Consider the following 18567-nt stretch of genomic DNA (forward strand, 5'->3'; position numbering starts at 1 on the left):
ATCCCCCCTCCCCCTTCTACTATCTTTATTGTTGCAAGGAGTCCAGGTCACATGGGTTACGTCCATCCATGTGCTTAGTTTAGGATTCTGCTTCTCGCCACTGGCTGCAATGTGTCTCAGAAGTTCGCCCACGTTTTCTCTAATTTCCTGCCCTCTTCAGAGGAGAAATCTGTTACTCCACATCTTTCCAATTTCAATAGTTCAATCATTTGCGTCCTCCAGGCGCCTACCGATGGGGACATAGTTTCTCGCCAACTCAGTAGTATAGTCTTTTTCCCAATTAACACCGCTCACTTGATAAAGGAGGTGAATCCCGGGAGTGTGGGTTTCGTGCCTTTATAAATCCCAAAGAGCAGCAACGGATGGCTCTCCTTTATAATTGATGACCTAAGGAATGTTACAATCCAATCTATCACTCAGGAACCTATATGCTATACCATAATGTATTCTTCTTTACCATGTATGTATGCACCTTAATACAATACTATTTGTAATTCTGTTACCTGGAATGGCAATTGCCATTGCGGTAAATGTAAGCCACATTGAGCCTGCAAATTGGTGAGAAAATGTGGGATACAAATGCTACAAATAAAATAAATACATTTTGTTCAAAGAAAGTTGTATGAACTGTTAATCATTGTGTGATGGAAGCTGTGCGAGTGCCAAATGTTACAGTTCTTATCAGGTACATAGTTACTGTCATAAAGGAAATATTTGACTACTAATAACTGCATTTTAAAACTTTCCAAAAAAAAAAATTATTCAGAGCACAGGGATGAAAGGACACCTATCACAGGAAGGATAGATTCTATGACAAAATGTAGCAAATTCCTGCAGTGCATGATCTGAAATGTCAAGGCAATTAGACAATTGACTTAAATTGTGTTTGCATATTTAATTATTTTATTGTGTGTAATAAAAATAAAACATTTTCAACTTTGCTTTGTGTCTGAATATGTTTTTCTGGGGATGTGCATTTTGTTTTCAGACAAATGGCAAATATAATGAATGTAGGCAATTTGAGGGCAAATCTCTACAGGGTGCTAAAAGTTAGGCACCAAAACTCACTGCTAATTATGTACTTACCTGCTGCTAGTGAATAAATATTTGCCTTTGAAAACTGGGCATGGAAATTGCCCTGGGCCTCCATTCCAAAGAGGGCCTCAAGCCAACTTCAAGCTGAAAGAGTCATAGCCTACACGCAAGTTTAGGGGTCCTCTCCCCCAGTTTCTGCCCTGGGACCCTGCATGTCTAACACCAGCCCTGGACCAACCACAGTAAGGGCAGCAAGAATCCTAAAAATCATGATAATACCTTGGAGTCTATCAACTTACACGCCTTTATTAATCTTATGTGCCTTGTACATAGTGAGATGGAAGATATATTTGTATCTTGTTTAAGTGTGTTTGTAAGTATTCCAGAAGAAAGTGTGTGTTGGCTATGCTTTGATTTTTGATAAAAAGAAGTGTGACCAAATGTATTTCTTCTTTTCCTGTACATTATTTGCATTGTTCAAGGACCTCTTATAATTAAATTAAATTGAGTTATCTTAATAGCATACATGTTAATAGATTACCCTCAATTCCAAGGCAAGTTTTAAATAGTATACTGTATGTTAGTGAAAGCTACAAATTCTATAAATGGTGCCAAAATAAATCACTATTCTATAAGCCATGCTTTTAGTGCTTATGCCTGGGAATCACACCTAACTTTAGGTGTGGCCATTTGCACCAAATGAAATGTGGTGCAAATCTTCACACCTAAATTAGGTGCATTTCCCCATTATTTTATAACTATGCATGTTAAATTTTGGGACTGTCCCCATTCCACCCATGACCCTCCCATTCCCATGCACCCTTTTGGAACTCACGTGTAAAATTGTATATTCCAATTAAATCTAATTAGTGCCAATATTTGTATGTTAACCAAATAGTCAATTATCAGCGTTATTCAATTAAATTGCATGCACAAATTGGGTATGCATCCAAATTTGTGCACAAAATTTGTAGCAACTTTTATAACATTCAGGGGATAATGTGGAGGGTCAGATCATATTAAATCCTCTTTTGCATTTACTATTCCTTCCTTTACAGGTGCAAATATGTTCATTCTAGCCAACTAACACTCTCTGGACCATTTTAATATGTAAATCAATGCCCTTATTGCACAGCATGAGATTTTTAACCTGTAGAAAAGGACCTTAACCTGTAGATTAAAGGTTAATGCAGAGGCTCCTTCTTGTCATTAACAGAAACAGGTTGCACTTATCTCTTGTCTTCCTGATTAAATAGCTATCACCTGAGATACATGTTGTATAAGTTGCTTCTCTGTTTGGGATTGTAATTCTAACACTGATTCAAGATGTTAGCAGGTATATCTCTTTCCTTAGCATAATAGGGGTCATGTTCAAAACGATTTAAATAGACAGGAGATGCTCCTGGCTATTTAAATTGTCCAGGGCTTACCATGAATATTCAGTGGCATTTAACTGATTAGTGCTACAAATATATATAGTTAGCACCTGAGCCAAAACTAGCTAATTTGTAGGCAGTCTGGGGGTAGTATATGGTTAAATGTATATATTCAGCATTTAACTGCATAAGGTAACTGCATAAATAGGACTGCATAAAATACATTCCTATCTTTATGCATACCACTGATATCTACTAAACATCAACATTATTACATGCAGTTTTCTAAGATGTTAAAAAAACATTTCTTTTCACAGTTTCTTATCAATGGTTTATGAATTGCAGGATTAACTTGCATGTTATCTTGCATATCACTTATGAACTATGAAGTACATTCTTTAAGTAGTGCCTAAAAATCTGCAACCAAAAATCCACATGTCTTTTCAGACAACAGACCCTGAACATCACAATGCAAGGTGAAGTGGCTGGCTGCCGAAGGCCTGCACCATCTCCCAGGGGAGGTGGCCATACTCCTGTGTCCAGGGAAGCCAGAGGCAGGACATGTCCCCTCCAAGTACTGACCTCCATATCTGTCTGCAGCTGCCCACAGAGATACTTGTTGGGGTTCTCTGTGAATACACTGGCTATCAGTGGGGTGCATGAACTGTAGATTGTGATGTGCAACTGCAATGATATGGACAGCATTCCTGCCTTTTCCAGCAGTCATACAGCACAGACATAGACTGCAGGCCAACAGTAGCTGCAAGGACAGCCAGACAACCCAAAACACATCTACACACAGAGGCACACATATACTTTTGCACAGCAGGGTCAGGGAGGGGAGCAGTGGGTGGGAGCCAGGAACAGAAGGTGATTGGGAACAGAGAAATGGACACAGGTAGGGGAGGGAGAGGCCAGACGAGTATACAGCAGAGTAACCAGGACAGAATGCAAGTGAACAGGTGTACAGTGCACTGAAGGCATGCATCCATCTGAATTCCTAATTACATCACAACATAGCAGCACAGTGTCTGAACCCTCAAAGTACAAACACCACTCACCTTGGCCTCCATCCATTGAGAGTGCAAATTTTGATGCAGATTTCAGATATCATCAGAATTCAGGGTGGCTGCCATTTCCACACAGAAAAAAAATATATCCTTTTATGTTTGCAAGTCCCATGTGGTTAACACACCTAGGTTCCTTGGGATTTGAATTCACCCTCCCCCCAAACAAGGCACCTGTTTTCACCATTAGGCCACTGCAGTTGTTTAAGAGCAGTAGCTCATAGGCATCTGTGCTGCTGCCTTAGGAAGAGAACAGAAGTGCAGATATCTCTGGGGGACAGGTGACTACAGTCTGCAGACACCAACAGTGAGGTTCCCAGGAAGAGTGAGAGAGCAACAAACCATCTTGTTCTACACCAGACTATAAGACATCCTTCACTGTGACAAAGGAAAGATTCCATGAGGTCACTTTGACAAACAGCCTAAGGCACCCTTATGAAGACCAAACAGCCATGTAGCCCATTCTCAATATTCAACCTAAAACACCTCTTCCCCAAGCACATCTGTCCACAAGGTCTGGTTGTCAGTTCCAAAACAGTAGCACAGGGGTGGGAGAGTAGGGCAGCTGTAGACCAGGTGAGAATCTAACTCTGATCACATGATCCCCAGGTCTAAACTGTTACCATTAGGCCAATGGTCTACAAACACTAGTGTTCCAATGAGGGACCCATAGCACTGCATAGGATAGATATCCCACATCTAGGGTCAAGCCCAAAGCCCCCTTGTAAGAGATGTGTGTTCCAATACAGGTTGTAACAGTTGTTTATACCATGGCCCAATCATCAAAATTTCGAGCAGGACCCTATAACCTCCAGCACATCTGAGGTTTTCAATACATTTGAAGCTCATCTAACCAGCAATGAAATTTTTGGGAAAACCATGCTGAAATGTGTGTTATACAGAATCGCACTTAAGCACTGAACAATGTATGCGCCAGCAGTTAGGCCTTCTTAGAACAAGTCCACATATGTACGGCTATGTTCTGAGTAGTTAGGCATGATTCTATAACAATGTACATAGATTTTGGACATGCCCCTTCGTGTGCCTTTTGCTGTTGTGTGCCTTGGAATATAGTGCATTACTTTCTGGAATATACATAAGGGGATATGCACATAAAGTCAAATTAGTGCTGATGATTGCTTGATAGCAGTCAATTATCAAAATTGATTGGCTTGTTAACTAATTAACTTGCATGCACCAAGCAGCAGTACGCACTGATTTCAGTGCGCATCTTTGGATGCCATTTATAGAATTTGGGGGTATGTTCTTACTTATCCGAATAGTGCACGCTGTATCTTCTCTTATTTGTCTAGCCTTCAGATATTGACTGTATTGCAAGATGATTTTTGTACACTTATTACTGTCTACTTAATCTCAATTTATAGCAACATTGAACTTGAGTATAATGGGATAATGTTGGGTAAAATGAGGGCTTTTTTTGGGGGGGGGGCAATCTGGGGTACTGAGTACACCACCTTTTCTAATATCTGCTAAAATTGATCCATGGTCTCCATGTTTTAATGAAGGAACTCAGGCTCTACACAACAATTCTGCCTTGCCATAGAATCTGTGACTGGTTGCAGGGGGCCTGACTATTGTGGGGTGGATCCCTCAGTGATCACCCCATCCCTGAAGGGTGGCCTGACATTTGAGTACCGGCATCTTTTTCACTAGAAAAAACACACTGGATTAAATGTCTTAAAAAAACAAATATTGCACTTAACTGGATAAGTATCAGCCAGCCACGTATTCTCAGATATGCAAGTCTAATAAACAGACACAGCCTGGCATGGAATATCTAGGAATAATTCCAGCTGCAGCCAAAAAATGCAGACTACCCCTGGATGAATATTTACCTCAATATATACATGTACTAAGTTGCAAGAGGTATAGAGAAAGATAAAAAGTGATTACCAGAGCAAGAATATATGAATACAGGGTCAAATGAAGTAGTTTTCAGTTTTATTTAGTAAATAGATATGCCCTAGTGGGTATATCTATGTGCATGGACAACCTGGAAGAACTTATATATCTGGATAGGATATAGATAAATATGTTAGATTTATTAGAAATGCTCAAGAAGTTGAAACACGAGATGAAAACATTTGAGGACATTGTTAGAGAATCACTGGCAGGTGAATATTCAGAGCAAGTCATATGTTCATGGGCAGCTGGTAAACATATACCCCCAAATTCTATATAGCACGCCTAGAGATCTGCACTGAAATCCAGATGTATTCTATAACAATGTGTTTAACTTAATTGGCTTGACAAGCTAATTAGTGTTGATAACACTTAATAATGAGCACTAATTGGCAAAAATTAGAATTTACACGCACAACTCGCTATCAGGCTCATTTTCAGAAGAGAAGGACGTCCATCTTTCAACATAAATCGGAAGAAGGGCGTCCATCTCCCAGAGACTTCCAAATCGGTATAATCGAAACCCGATTTTGGACGTCTCTAACTGCATTCTGTCGCAAGGACGTCCAAATTTCAAGGGGGGCATGTCAGAGGCGTAGCGAAGGCGGGACTTGGGCGTGCCTAACACTTGGATGTCTTTGACCCATAATCAAAAAAAGCAAGGACGTTCAAGATGAACACTTGGACGTTTTCACCTGGACGTGTTTTTTTTTACGAATAAGGCACAAAAAGGTGCACAAAATGACCAGATGACCACTGGAGGGAATCGGGGATGACCTCCCATTACTCCCCCAGTGGTCACTAACCCCCTTCCTCCCTCAAGAAACATATTTAAAGATATTTTGTGCCAGCCTCTATGTCAGCCTCTATTTTCCAAAGATGTCCAAATTATCTGTTTAACTGCTGAACATCACCACCAAGGTACATAGTTATCAATGTGGGCTACCATTCAGATGTGTGATTTACCACTAACTTTTGTTATTTCAGCATAGGTCCCATTTTATGCAATGTGACTAAGGGCTCTGTTTACTAAGGTGCACTAGTGTTTTTAGTGTGTGCTAAAAATTAGTGCATGCTAACCGTATAGATGTTTATAGGAATATTATGGACATCTACACAGTTAGCATGTGCTAATTTATTTATTTATTTGTTGCATTTGTATCCCACATTTTTCCACCAATTTGCAGGCTCATTGTGGCTTACATTATGCATTGATGGTGATCGCCATTTCCGGGTGGAGAGTTACAGGTGGTATTACATTAAAGCAGAAGAATAGTGCAATAAAATACAAAGAGGTATTGCATTGACATTACTTACCGAGTTATAGAATAACTTAAATAATCAGATACAGAGAGTTCATTTCCGGCATGATCAATACAGTTCGTTCCGGCATGAAAGCTAACGTGGTAGTGTGAATTGTGATGTTTAGCGTGCACTAAAAATGCTAGCACGGCTTTAGTTTGGGAAATCTTGCCTGACCAATTTACTTCAAGCAAACTTAAAGTGATTACAAAGAATTCAAAATACAGCAGCACGTATGATCTGCAGGGCCCGGAGGGATGATAGAGTAACACCTTTATTGCATCGTCTGCACTGGCTCCCGGTCGAAGCAAGAGTAAAGTTTAAGGCTCTTGTTCTGACCCACAAAGCCTTTTACACATTAAATCCTAGCTACTTGTCGAATTTAACAATTCCCTACACCGCTATGCGAACTCTTAGATCCCTAACAGAGAACAGGTTAGTTATTCCCCCTCTTGCTAAGGCTAGATGGGAATCTACACGGAGATCGGCTTTTTTCTATTTGTCACCCTCCCTTTGGAATAGCCTTCCAAAGGAGATCAGATTAGAGAAATCTTATCTCCATTACCGAAAACTTTTGAAAACCTTTCTCTTTATAAGCTACGTAGAACAGAATTTAGCATAATGAGATAAGGTCAAAAAGAAAAGAAAAAAGGGGTAGCTTAACTGTATATTAGATTTTTAATTTGTACTGATTTTATTATGTAGTTTATTCTGGTTGCTGTGCTTTCCTGTCATGAATGGAATTCCTATGTTTGTTTATTTGTATACACTAATTGTTTTTATACATATGTAAACCGTTCTGTTTTGCAGCTGCAATAAGACACGGTATATAAATTAACATAAATAAATAAATACAATTCTTTGAAGGAGTAAACAAACATGTGGACAAAGGGGAGCCGGTTGATATTGTGTATCTGGATTTTCAAAAGGTGTTTGATAAGGTATCTCATGAAAGGCTACAGTGGAAATTGGAGGGTCATGGGATAGGAGGAAATGTCCTATTGTGAATTAAAAACTGGTTGAAGGATAGGAAACAGAGAGTGGGGTTAAATGGGCAATATTCACAATGGAGAAGGGTAGTTAGTGGGGTTCCTCAGGGGTCAGTGCTAGGACCACTGCTTTTTAATATATTTATAAATGATTTAGAGATGGAAGTAACCAGCGAGGTAATTAAATTTCTGATGACACAAAGTTATTCAAAGTCATTAACTCGCGACAGGATTGTGAAAAATTACAGAAGGACCTTACGAGACTGGGAGACTGGGCAGCTAAATGGCAGATGAAGCATATGAAGACAGGTTGAAAGATCTCAATATGTATAATTTGGGGGAAAAAAAGGCACCAGAGGGGAGATATAGAGGCATTTAAATGCCTCTGTGACATAAAGGAAGCTCTGGCCTGAGGGATCATTGGATGAAGGTGCAAGGTATAGATTTGAGAATAATCTTAAGGATATATTTTTTAAGTAAACAGTGGTGGGTGTGTGGAAAATCCTTGCTTACGAAGTGGCAGAGATGAGGACAGTATCTTAATTCAAGAAATCATGGGGCAAGCATAGAGAATCAATACCAGAGAGTAAGGAATTATAGAGCTTAGTAGTTAGTATGGATTGGTAGACTGGATAGGTCACATGCCATCATTTTCTATATTATTTTTATGTTTCTACCAAGTACAACTGTGAAGTGAGTTATAGATAAAACTGATACAATTCATATTCTTAGTGGCCAACCCCTTTTCACATATCTTCCCCCATTCAGCCTTGCCTTCTGTCTTGACAAATGTACTTGACACAGATTGATTGGCAGAAGATAGAGTGTTCCATGCAGTAGCAGCAATATGTTATTCACAACTATGATTTTAACAGTGACACATAAAACAACAATGTTAAATTACTTAGTCCAGTAATCACAGATGAATAAGAATAGCAATTGTGGAATCTTATAGGCCCCAACTGTGAAGAGAGTCACAAGTTTTAGCTATGCAATATATGGGTCTCAACACTGAATGTCCTTCAGAATCAGGTCTCATCCGTGCATAATATGATGATCAACCATTATACATGTCCACATCCCTTTCAGGTAGTCGAGAACACCTGATGAGGCATCAACCATAGTGAATTCCAAGGACTGGCTGCACCATTCAGACAACATGTGAAGTTCAGCATACAGCCAGAATCCATAATCTTTTACAGAATCAGAACATCATCGTTAACACTAATCAATGCTCACCCATCATGGTACAGGATGGTGAGATAATTAGGTTTAGGCCTGAATTGATCATTTTTTTAATAGCAATGTATAAACAGGCAATGTATAAACATTGACTTTTGATATCCAGCCCTGTACCTTGGTCCATATAACAAAGCTGATCTAGTACAAGCTAGTTTAAGCAAAAATTGCATTCATTTCACAGGTTAATGAGTACATCTTGCATCTACATCTCATAGTAATTTCTGGAATAGTTTGGATATTGTTGTCTTCCAGGTTTCCTCACACCCTTACCATTATAACTTACTAGCTGTCCTTACTGGCATTGCTCAGCCATTGGATAACGATTTTAGTGGTTCAGGAGGAACATTTAGTAAATGGAGCCTTACTTTGGCACAACCTGTCAAGATTGTAGCTTCAATAACATGTGAAAGTGGGTGAGTGTGAATGGGGGTGTACTGCTGAGGGGTGAGTGTGAGAATGAATGAGTGTGAATGGAGGTGTACTGGCAAAACGGGTTTGAGTGGGGGGGTTCTGCCAAGAGGTGTGTAAGGATGGGTGAGTGTGAGTGGGGGTGTTTTGCTGATGGGGTGTGTGATGATTGTGAGTGGGGGTGTGCTATCCTGTGGTATGTGAGTATGGATGTACTGCTGAGGGGTGAGTGTGCATGGAGGTATGCTACTCTAAGGTATGTGAGAACCAGTGTCAGTGGGGGTGTGGTACTGAGGGGTGAGTGTGAGTGGGGGTATGCTATTCTGGGGTGTGTGGGGTTGTTTTGCTGAGGGGTGTGTGAGAATGGTGAGTTTGAGTGGCGTGTTTTGCTGAATGCTATATTTGAATGGGTGATTGACAATGGCTGAGTGTGACTGAGGTGTTTTCCTGAGTGGTGTGTGAGAAAGGGTGACATTGACATTGAGTTTAATACTCCCTTAAATTAGGAAATATGGAAACTGGATCCCTACCTAGCACCAGCTTTTGTTTTCCGATCAATTTGTTTAGGTTGATTTTTATGGATAAGTTGTTTTTTTCAATCTAGCAAATGCCTGCCGTTTGGCTTTTACCGTTTTCCTGTCAAAACACAGCCTTCTTTTCAGTTTACAGCCCTTTTCGAGGAGCATTCCCCTGCCGGGGTAGTGAATTCATGCACACACACACATTTCCCAGTCTGACCCCAATACTTTCTCCCTACCCTGTTCCCTCCAGTCTCTGAACCTCCCTTGTACTGAAATTGTTAAAGAAGAGGGTATTAGAGAATGAGAGAGGGACAACTGCACAGCTGCTGTCCATGTTTCTCCCCACCAGTCTCTGAGTCCTCAGCCTGTCCCAAGCAGTTTGTTGCTTAGCAACAGCAAGTGTCGTTGTACCCCCCTCGTTCCTCAGTGTAAAGTGTCCCTGAGCACTTAAAATTACTATTAGTGCCCAGAATCACCTCACCAAGGACGGAGAGGCCGACAGTTCACTAACCACGCCTCAAAATCTCAAAGAAAATGAGGGGAAAAATAAGCTAAATTTGGATTTGTCCTGCTTTTGAAATAACCAAACGGAAAAAATGATTAACCAAAAACAACAATATTTTAATTCAATTCAAATAATAAAAGGATAAATTATTAACTAACATACTTTCACCACTAAGCTTATAGAATTTGATTACAACAGTATGATTTCTTTTCCAATACCCCAATTTCCCTCAATTACAATAATATATCAACATTTATATTCTAGTGCAAAACCAAATGTATTTTACAATTGTATAACTTTTTTTCTCTTTTTCAGAATTTTTCCCTCTGGTATCGATACCAAGATTCTTATCAGATAAGTATTAAGTGTAAATTTTTCTTTCTGACTAATTTCTTTCTTTACTCTCCCTTGTATTCCCACTTTAAAGAATTGATACTTTGTGTCCTTTTTCTTTTCCCTTTTCTCACAGGTCCTCGTAAGACAACCCCAGTGACCCAACTCAGGTAAGTAAGAATTATTTCTTTGTCCTGTCACTGTGTTGTCACTTAGCTGCGGTTTATTCTGATGCAGAATTCTCCGCTGTCTTTCTTGCGTAGGAGCTCAGGTATTTTCCAGAATTTTTTGCCACCGTCACCCTACACCTCGCTCTTAACAAAATAAATGGAAGGAAAACCCTATCTTCCTAATAAACCCCTTCCCACACTAAATGACTTAAATATATACAATTTAAAACACTGGCCAACACTTAACTAAGAAAATTAAAATAACTATACCCTCGCTAACCCCCCTAACCTTACTTATTTTTCCCTAAACTAATTAGCACAAACATATATACACCTCCTTACACCTTCCACCAGAAAAAATTACAAAATACTTTCAACTCACCACTTTCCCCTCACACACTGCCCTCCTATCACCAAACTCAGCCAAAATCCCACTTCCAACCTTCTCAAAATCACTCCAAACTCACCACATTAACCACACCACCAAACACACTTCCTTCCACATCCACAGTCACCAGCGCTCTGCCAACTGTCCCACTGACCGTTTCCTAGGAGACGGCTGCTTGGCTTGGGATTCCGCCCTCAGCCAGCCAATCCCTGGTCCTGCTCAACATTCCAACTCTCTCTGATGACAAGCGGAATGTTGAGCAGCACTGCTCAATCCCCATTTTAATTGAAAAATCCCCATAGAAATCAATGGGAAATTCTTCAATTAATATAAAACCCCTATAAGTTTCCATCAAATTACCCCAAATTTCCCATGCCAATTAAACCTCCCATCCTCTATTAAACGGTGTTTTTAAAATTTAAATATCCCAACATTTAACCCCCGCCACGCAACAGTCTTCTAAAAATCCCTGAAAAAATTCCCAAAAAATTTAAAACCTATTTCAAAAATTTTAATATTCCCCTCTGAACCTACTCCGTCGAATTTAACCAGTTAACCCTTTCTTAACCCCTTAAAACCAGACCCCTCCCAAATGACCCTCTTAAAATATTCAAATTCAAAAACTAATATACCAGAAAAATCCCAAAAAATTCCCCGACCCCAAATCCAAAAACAGAATTTAAAAATCATTAACCGTTTAATTTCTAAAAATCCAAAACCGCATAAATACAATTTAAAAATAAACTAATTTAAATTCTGGGTTAAAAACCCCTTACCTGCTTTCCCGATTTTCTTCTCACATGACCACTCCCGTTGGATCCGGTCCCGGACGTCCTCAGCCAAAATCGGAGGCAAAAACAAAAAACCTCCGAAGCCGGCCCAAAACTTAGGCCCCGGCTTCGGCCTAGTCGTGGAAATGCGCGTTGCCGGTTCGTATATGAGGCACGCCGCCTCATGCATGCGCGCGCCGACGTCTTCCTTTCACCGGCCATTTTCTTTTTCAGCAGCCCCGAAACCGGTCTCTCTTCCTCTGAAACGTTCTCGCGCGATCGCGAAGACCCGGCGCCTCTCAACCCTAGAGCGCTCCCCCCCGCTCCAGATCACATCTTCAGGCCCGGGAACATGCTCCATCGCTCCCGGGCCCCGAAATTTGCCGTGCTACCTCCCATCAGCCCAAAACCGGGCCAAAAATGCCCCAAACAGCCCTTCACTCCCGAGGACATGCTTAATTGTCCCGGGAGTAAAAAAAACAAAACAAAATTGCGACGCTTCCATAGCGCCTCACGGACCCGACGACAAGCCCCCTCAGAGCCCAAATCCGACCCGGGGACGTGCCCAACCGTCCCGGGTCACCAAAAACGGCACCCTTTAGCCGCTGCAGCTTACCTCTTCTCTGCCTCGCTTTTCCTGCCTTGCCAACGGACTTTTCATCCCCAGGTAAGTATTTATATTATTTTTTTTTTATTCCCCCTTTACTCCATGTTACACAAGAAAGAACTTTCTGACCTGCAGCCTATTCATTTAATGGACGGATGTATTGCTCCCCCTCACCTGAGTGCCCCCGTGAACCAAATCACTTCAAACTATACAATAACCTCGGTAACGGCGGGTAGAGTCTGCATACCAGGTTTGGTGGCCGTAGCCCTTCGGGGGCTGGAGGATTTCAGATGTAAACAAACAAACACAGGTGTCTGCTTTATATATATAGATGCCAACTCCTTCACACAGCTCTACCAACTTAGCCCAACCCCATGATAAATCATTACAATATTATCTACACAAAACTATGCACTTGTCAATTCCTTCTCCTATTACTCTTCTTTTGAAGATATTCTCAAGCAACCATGTTTTATATTTCCTCTGGAAACTATAGATTTTTATCTCCTTGAGAAGCTCTAAAATCATCAATTTCCATAACGTAAGGCCCATAGATGCAAATGCCCATTCACAGGTACAATGGAATGTTACCTCATCTGAAATACGCAGTAATAAGGGCTAAGAGGAAAACGCATCCCTGGCCCAGAGCACTCTAAGTTAATACAAGAAAAACAAACTTTGTATTTACTAAGATTTGGTAAGGTTTAGTTCCTAATACACATTAACTTCAGAATTTAAGGTATAAAGGACTACATTCTATAAATGACACTCAAATTTGGGTGCCAAAGAAAAGTGCTATTCTATAAATGGCATTTAAAGTTGGGCATCATTTATAGAATAATGTTTAGTGCCAGAATCTGTGCCCAATTTTAGACATGAGGATTTATACCAACTGAAACCTAGTGTAAATCCTCACACTTAAATTAGGTGCAGATCTGCCTTATTCTGTAACTTTGTGCACCAATTTTAGGAACACCCCTGAGTCGCTCAACCCCTAGCTGAAATCCAAGAAGTAGGGGTGGGCCAAAAATTTCTTCACAGACAGTGGTCAAACACTCACATGGTGCTTAATAAAGTTTCTTTTATTGGGTTTCTGCCAGGGACTTATGTTTGAAAAACAGGGTACTGGACTAGATGGACCATTGGTCTAACCCAGTATGGCTACTCTTATGTAAGTTTTTTTGGTCCACCCCTACTTCTGTTTGGATTATACATAGGGGGTTTTACCTCACTCATGCCCCTCCCATGGCCACACCCCTTTTGGTCCTACACGTAATACTTACACATGCGTCTTTATAAAATACTGACTATAAAGATGGCACCCAATTATTGGTGCTAATTGGCTCATTCAATTAAATTACACTGGCAAATTGAGCTGATGCCCAAATTTGTGCATGCAATTTTGAGCACCATATATATAATTAGAGGGAATAGGTATAAAGTTTCTATAGTAATTGTTGATCAAGCAAAAAACTGTGAGCTTCTTTTACAAAGCCACGCTAGCGATTCCCGTGCAACAAATGAGAAGAAGCCCATAGGAAATGAATGGGCTAGGTGTACGAGAAATGGTAGCACAGCTTTGTAAAAGAAGCCCTTTGTTCTTTTTCAGGCGTTCTAATTATAATGGGTGCCAATAAAGCCAACTCTGAGCTAGCACCACCAATATTGAGTAAGCTCCTTTATTGTGTTCAGAAAAGGATAACTTGTATTGTGTTTGGTATTCCAAATCATTTTGAAATGTTGGCACCTATTTGCAACCCATATTCATCCACTTTCCCCAAAATCCTATATGGTGTGACTTAAGTTATACACACATATTCAGTCGTATTCTGGATTTGAATGCACAACTTAATCAGTTATCAAGCCAATCAGCACCAATAATTGCTACTTGACAAGTAATTATTAACACTAATTGGTATTAATTAGAATTTATGCGCACAACTGTCCTAACATATTTTGTAATATGATACATGTAAATTCTAAGTTGCATAGTTGAAAACGGGGATTGCCATGGGCTTGGAATCGGCGGGGCATGGGTGTTTCTAAAATCTATGCATGTTGTTATAGAATACACCTGGTCTGTGCTTAATTTATACCAAGTTTTAGTTAGCATAATTACCCATAACTAAATTTAGTCATGTGAGCGAGCACTTGGTGTATTCTATAATCCATGTGAAAATTTAGACGTATTCTATAAAGTATACCTAAAGTTAGGCATACTTTATAGAATACGGCTAGGCATATTTTTTCCAGCGCCAATTTTTCAGGCACCATATATAGAATCTAGTCTTTTAGGACTATACAAAAATGTCTTCACATCCTCTCTCTCTCTCTCTCTCTCTCTCTCTCTCTCTCTCTCTCTCTCTCTCTCTCTCTCTCTATATATATATATATATATATGTGTGTGTATGTGTGTGTGTGTGTGTGTGTAAATTGCATACACAACCACACTATGCATACAGTAACAGAGAAAAATATAGAGATACAGAGAGATAAGTATTGAAATAAATGTAAAAAATAAAGAGTTATATAGATATAAATTGATAAAGACACAAGAAAACACATTTATCTGCTGCCATACAGCCCCTAGCATTACTGCATCTTTCCAGGATCTGAAAACCAAACCAAACCATATTTCATATTTAGATTTGAAAGCATTCCTACAAAAAAATCATAACCTTTGCATAATTTTTCATCAAGATGTTTTTCACGAGCTCTGCGCCACTCAGTACAATGCTATTAACATAATGTGACAAAGGACTCTTGAGAATGCCTGGGAGCACAATCCAGCATATCACTGCTTCGACAGGACTTCCCGAAATTAAAACATTTTTTCTTCAATTTAACAGTTTAGAAATTAAGCTGTACAAATGGTGCTAAAAAGATGCTGGGCATTTTGTACTCATGCATACAAATGAAATGCTGCCATCGATTCAGCAAATATCAACAAAATCTACTATATATTAGAAATAGATATTCAAAGCAAGTTATATGTTTACCAATGGATGAAGAACATATAAAATTTACCTATAGGTGGATTTATTGGTACATACACGTATAGGTTATATATCTCACTGCACTGCCTGAAAAGCAGAAATAACCAAGCAGCACATTGAGACACACAGAGGTCATTTTTTATTTTTTAAACATAAACCTAGGTTGGGGAGGGAAAGTGGGTGTCTATTGTATAAAAACATAGAGGTGATTGTGCCATTACAAAATAATCCCCCAAAACCGGAAGGAATGATTCCTAAAATGAAATCATGAACATTTTACACCTGTTCATAGGAGTAAAGAACATGCAAACATGCCTATTTTAGAACTTGTCTGCTCAAATCACATATTTAGCCACATTCTGCTCAAAACCCACCCCCATCCATGCTTACATCTGAGTTGCATAAAAATGTGGGTGTGTTGTTATTACACATACTTTTACTTGGGGGTAATATTATATGTGGCATTTTATGTGTGTATATTTGTCATAGATTTGAAAATGCCTTTAGAATATGACCAGCAAGCAAAAGGAAAAAAAAAGATAATTTCCTTACAGGAATAAACTACACAACCACACAACAAAGTATATTTTTGACTGGGAAGGTGCTTTGTCAATGATGGTTAGATGTTTAAATCTGTATGATTTGGAGCTCTTTGAGGCTTTTTCTTTCCGTTCATGAATATTTATAAACAGTCTTTTATAAACACTTGTGGTGGTAAATGTGAGCCCTTCAAAACCCACCAGAAACCCACTGTACCTACATTTAGGTGCCTCCTTCACCCCTTAGGGCTATGGTAGTGGTGTACAGTTGTAGGGAGTGGGGTTTGGTGGGGGTTGGGGGTTATGTGAGGGGGACCAGTGCACTAAGAATGCTGGCTCCTCCCACGACCAAATGGCTTGGATTTGGTAGTTTTTGAGATGGGCGTCCTCGGTTTCCATTACCACTGAAAATTGGGGACGACCATCTCTAAGGACAATCTAAGGATGACCATCTCTAAGGTCGACCTAAATGCTGAGATTTGGGTGTCCCCAACCGTATTATCAAAATAAAAGATGGATGCCCACCTTGTTTCGATAATACGGGGTTCCCTGCCCCTTCATGGAGCCGTCCTGCGAGGACAGCCCCAGTTGGGTGCCCCATTCAATTATGCTCCTCCATGTTATAGAATAATGGGGGTATGACCCAATGTAGGCATGTACATTTGCACCACATTTTAGATTATGCAAATGGTCATGCTTAAAGTTAGATATGATTCTCGTGCATAAATGTTATTCTATAAACTGTGCCTAACTTTAAGCATGGGATCAATTTTTTTTGTGCCATGTATAGAATCTAGCCCATAAGGAGTATATATAAGCATTGATATTTTATGTTTCTATGTATACCTTATGCATCACTATCCAGCATACATATAGTTGAACTTTCATGCATACCTTCTAACTACATGTACATGAATATACCACTAATTTGAAAACATCAAGTTTATATTTTTCAAATTATTTGGCAGAAGTTCTATTGAAAACTGACTTCATTTAGAATATGTATAACACATTTATCTATACTTCTTTATTAAGTGATGCTGACAGAGCGCAATTCTATAAAGGAGTGCATAGATTTACATGCCTAGAGTCAGAGTGTGCCTATGTGAAGCCCATTCCATAAAGAAAAGTAAACATATCCTTTCCTTTGGAGGATACCAGCAAAACTAGGTATATTATTATAATTATTATAATAATTATTATTATTTGTAGCATTTGTATCCCACATTTTCCCACCCATTAGTAGGTATATTGGACTAAATTCAGTAAATGACACTCAAAATTTGATGCCCCCAAAACATGGGCACCAAGTGCAATTCTATGAAGTGTGCATGCACTTTATAGAATTGCACTAGGTGCCAGGCTTAACACTTTAATGTCCAATGTTCCCATCAATCTGTTCCCATAATGTTAGGTGCATACATAGAATCTGGGGGATTGTACATATGCAATTAGGTGCAAGCACTTAGAACATACTTCTGCCTAAATTTGGAAGATATGTGCGTAAGTTATAGCATTCTGTAAGTTACTGTTATATATGACTTTGTCCATGTGAACACCCACCTACAAAGTACTCATTATTGAAGATGTGTTTATTTACATATTAACATTTGGCTATATCCAAGTAATGTATGCACATATTTGTAACATAAATGTTAGTGCCTTCTTTTTAGATGTATATATATAGTGCCACTGAATAGAAGTATAATTTGAACCATCTACATTATCCCCCTCATCCTTTAACTTGACGCCTATTATTAGGCACTAATTTTGTGTGTAGTTTATAGAAAGCTGTAACAAAAAAAATGGAAGTCAGTCAAATGTTGGAATCAGATGATTCTTTAATTTCCAATGTCCAAAATATTCAAAGAGCCCGACACAGCTATGCTTCAGCATAACAATATGCCTGCATCAGGGGTCAAAAGACAATCTTTGTCTATAGATTACAGTGGAAGGAATCAACAACTTGTTCTCAGTTCTAATGCTGTTCAGCATTCTGTGAGTGCAGTGTTCTGTTTAGAGCTACACATTGAGTTATATTTTAAACGACTTTGCTGAAGAAACACAGCTGTGTCGGGAGTTTTGAATATTTTGGACTCTGGCAATTAAAGAATCATTTGGTCCCTACAGTTGACTGACTGACTCCATTTTTTTTTTTTTGTTCCATCTTTGGTTCATTCCTTCTTTGTTTTTTGTTTACAGAAAGCTAACACTTAATGCACATCAGAGGCACCAATAATTTGCACTTATGTGTGTAAGTGTTAGGTGCTATTCTTTAATATAATATAATGTAATATAAATTCTGAATTTTAGTGCTGTTAAATATGTATATTTTTGATCCTGTTTCATGGTAGTACTATTATTAGGTTTCAATTTGCTGTTTTCTAGTTTTCCTC

This window comes from Microcaecilia unicolor, chromosome 1, assembly GCF_901765095.1.
Source record: "Microcaecilia unicolor chromosome 1, aMicUni1.1, whole genome shotgun sequence".
In the NCBI taxonomy this organism is placed as follows: Eukaryota; Metazoa; Chordata; class Amphibia; order Gymnophiona; family Siphonopidae; genus Microcaecilia; species Microcaecilia unicolor.